Below are 4,409 nucleotides of genomic sequence, written 5' to 3' on the forward strand. Positions count from 1 at the left end.
ACTACTACTGCTATTCAGATTATTATTTGAATAGCAGTAGTAGTATCCTATTACTGAAAGTACTAGTACTGTTGTTAACTTATTTTTATAGGCTACCAGCATTCTCTGTAGGGTGAACTCTATAAATTTTTTTGCATTGTTTATGTAATGCTTTTTTGTGAATAAAATAATCCTTTTACCCTTTTATAGAAATGGACATATGGAATTATCTAAAGTCATCTGGGACAGATCCAGATAATGGAGCAAATAGCAGCAAGAAGCAGAAAACATCCCATTTGACAGCTGACTCATCAGCTGATTCATTTGTTTGTGAATTAGAGAATACTGGTATTGATAACACCGAAAGTTGGTCAGAATTAAGGCATATTTACACCTACGCACTTTTGTGTTACGGGCAGTTACAGCGTGGGTCTGCAAGAAGCCGCTAGAAAATTGATGCAGTGTGAGTCAAAATGGCCATTATTGGGCAGCGTGCCGCAGACCCGTGTGGTGTGTTATGGGCATGTTACGGCGTGTTGTTGCGGTGATGTTGCGGTGTCTGGTGCAGTGTTATGGCGTTGGTGCGGTTTTATGGTGCGGGTTCATATGCCATGGCACACCCTCTTGCAGCTTTGTTACTCCGTCTAGCGGTGTGTTGCAGATGGCTTGCGGTGTTGTTGCAGAGTGCGCACACATGTGCACAAGACATGACGTGGAACGCTGCATGATTGTTGCACATACACCGTGCCACACTGTGTCGGATATGAACCAGAGGTAGATATAGATGCCTGCCAAGCACTTCCTTCATTTCACACCCAGCCAGTATGCATTATGGACCTCCACTGCCTATCACCCCAAGAGACCCAGAGATTTTTGGTAGCTGCCCTGCATCTCTGTGAAGTCCAGGTCATCGACGAGTTAAGAAGAAGTACTACAGTGCCACACCCACCTGGACAAATATGCAGAAAGGACAACAGGGCAGGGCGGATGATGGGTCAGGAGTGGCTGACACGGCGACAACTACATGAAGACTATGACCAGCTTCTACAAGAACTGAATAAGGAGGACTGCAAAGGACACAAGAACTTCCCACACATCTACCCTGAATTGTTCGAGGAGATGGTCGAAAGGCTGACGCCCATTTTGAAGAAGAAGGACACGAAAATGCGGAATGCACAAGAGCTGGGACTGAAGTTGGAGGTCAATCTCCGCCACCTGGCAAGTGGGAATGACTATCCAAGTCTCCAATACAGCTTCAGAGTCTCCATGAGTTCCATATGCCGGTTTATCCCTTTAGTCTGCCAAGCCATTATCAACACCTACAAACCGAAGTGCTGAATTGCCCTAAGACAGCAGAAGCATGGAATGATGTAGCAAAATGATTCACCTCAAAGTGGAACTACTTCAATTGTGTGGGAGCCCTGGATGGGAAGCATGTCGCAATCAAGAAACCTAAAGATGGAGGATGACTGTACTTCAATTACAGGAAGTTCCACAGTATTGTCTTTATGGCCCTTTCCGATGCAAAATACAGGTTCCTGTTCGCCAATGTCGGTGCAGAAGGAGGTGCTGGGGATGGAGGAACCTGGCAAGAAGTGCAACCTGGTCAGGTCCATCACATACAATCGAGCAGGACTCCCTCAAGACACAAATCTGCCCAACGATGATGATCCCATCCCCTTCTACATAGTCGCCGACGATGCCTTCACTCTCAAGTCGTGGATGATGAAGCCCTACTCCCATCAATCACAAGATCCCACCGAACAACTATACAGCTACAGATTATCTCGCACTTGTTATGTGATGGAAAACGTATTCGGCCTGCTGCAGATGAGATGGTGAGTGTTCGGGACGATGATGCAACAGGATGTAAAGGTTTGCTGGCACCGATGTCGACCATGATGACCAACACCATAACGTCATACCAGGTACTTGGAGGAAGGAGTCACTGAACCTCATGGAACGACTCATGGCAAGAAGGGGACTGAACTACACATGTCAAGCGAAGGCCATCTGAGATTACCTGGCTCAGTACTACTCATCAGATGGAGGCGCAGTGGAATCGCAAGAGCGAATGGTGTTTCCTGGTTTCATCTGTGTTCCTTTCTCAACTCGTGTGGGCGTCCAGTGGGAAAAACGCCCCTGATCCATGGCCTCTTTCGTCATGGCATCCTCTTCTTTGGGTCCCTCCAAACTGTGGCAAAGCTTGATCACTTGCTCGAAGAAGAGCTTCTGGTATCGTCGAGGCACGTACTCCAAACGTTGAGTCAAGCACTGGGCGAATATGGTGATGTCACGATGAGTATTGTCCTGGGCTTGTGGCATGAGTGTGTTAATGCTGGTCATAATTTGTGTCAGTTGAGTCTGGAGTGCTTCAGTCAAATCAGGTGTGTCAGCAGATGGCTGTCACTCCTCTGTCAATGTGCGAGGTCTCTTCTGCTTCAGCTGCTTCCTCTGCTGGATCGAAGTTACTGATAGGCCCGACATGTCAGCACTGAGGAATCGTCTGCATCGGTTCTGTGGGAGGATACAGGTGAGAATCAATCACTTGCTATTGTGGGTTCGTGGGCGATGTGACCTCAAGGAATGCCCACATAGTCATAACATCCACCTCCCGTGTTGTCCTGGGCCGTGCAGCCAACCCGCTCTTGTGCCATCTCTTCTCGATCTTCCTAAAGTCGGTATGGCAGGCCTCGAAGTACCTCTGAACTTGCTGGAAGGTGAAATTGGTAAAATTTGCTGCTAGTTCATGCCAGAGTTCCTCCTTCCTCCTCGGATTAGACCATTGCCAGTCCCACTTGTCGTATACGGTAGGGTGTGACTTGACGAATTCAACGATCATCTCCTTGTCCTCTGGTGTGAATGGGCAGTCTTGTATGTCCTTCTTGCTAGGGCGGTATTGTTTCTGTGGCTGCACTATGATACCACTTGGGCTTGCGGTGTCCTGGGTTTCGACAAGTGAGGAGAGGGTCAGCTCTACAGATAGTTCTTCTTCGTCCTCAAACGTCTCCTCCAGTTCTGCAGGCTGGATACCCTAGGTGTCCTGGGTATCCTAGGATTCCTGGAGGTGGTCTTCCGAAGAGGCATCTTCAGGTCTAGTGGCTCGAGAGTGGCTGTGTCTGTGTGCCGTTAGGCTGTCAGAGCACGAATGATGCCCCATTTTCCGTCTGGCCCCTTTTATTCTTCCCCAGGCTGCCGGCGGAAACCTTCCCTACAATCTACCTAGGGAGGCGCCGTAACACACCGCACGCATGCCGCACGCCCCGCAACATGTGCGCACCATGTATTAATTATGTATGAAGGCGCTGTAGAGGCACCGCACGGGCGCCACACACCACCATAACACTCCCGCATGGTAGGTATGAACCCGCACCAGGCCACGCATGGTGCAGTGTGGTGCGGTGTGGCACGACACCGTGCGGACCTGTGCGGGTTCTTACCTCTTTTGTTGCAGTGACGCACCATACCGCTTACAGTTTCGTGCGACTTCATCAGGCCGCCAGACGAAACGCAAGATTTTGAAAAACTTTAAAAACCTGGTGGCTCCGTACGACTTTTGGCCGACTTTGGCGGACCATGCCAGACACCACCAGCACCGCCCTTACCTTTTGGTGTGCTTTCTGGCAGCTTCTTACAGACCCACGCCGTAACTGCCCGTAACACAAAAGTGCTGAGGTGTAAACATGCCTTTAGATGTTAGACTTTATGCTAACTCAACAACTGGAATAGGTGATGACCTTAAGTATCGTCTGCTTACTGAACCATTCAAGCCTCAGGTGACATATGACTTTAAAAAAGATGTGATTGGAAGTGTTAAGAGAAATTTTAGACATGTTTGGTTAGCACAGTATTCTCAATGGCTTGCTTACTCATCAAAGCTTAAAGGTGGTGTTTAATCTGCATGGCTTGCATGTTCTAAGGAAGATGCATGAAAATTTATGGCAGCTAAGCGGAATCTAAATAAAGGAAGGACATGCCAGTTAGATTTCTCTGGCAACAGCACAGTTGCAGAACACAAGACAAAAATATTTTGTATTCTTTCATCTACTTTATTCTGCGGAACAATTGATCCGAATTTGCGAGAAAAAGAAGGAGGAAAAGGAAACCTACAACGGGCAGCTTTTTGATTTTCGAACTGAGGCCGGTGATACCATGTTGAAACCCCATTTTGAAACTGCAGCTAAAAATGCTCGATACACATCGCATCGGGCACAAAATGAGCTGATAAGCATATCAGAGGAAGTTTTGGGAAATGATCTTGTGACTGTCACGAATGATTATAATGGTTTTTCCAGTTTTAGCAGATGAAACTTCAGATATTGTTGGGAGAGAGCAATTATCCATTGGTGTACGTTTTGTGGATCCATCCACACAAAAGATGATACGTGAAGAATTTCTTGGATTTACACCACTGACTGATTTGAGTGTCT

This window comes from Macrobrachium nipponense, chromosome 33 (assembly GCF_015104395.2).
Source record: "Macrobrachium nipponense isolate FS-2020 chromosome 33, ASM1510439v2, whole genome shotgun sequence".
Classification (NCBI taxonomy): Eukaryota; Metazoa; Arthropoda; class Malacostraca; order Decapoda; family Palaemonidae; genus Macrobrachium; species Macrobrachium nipponense.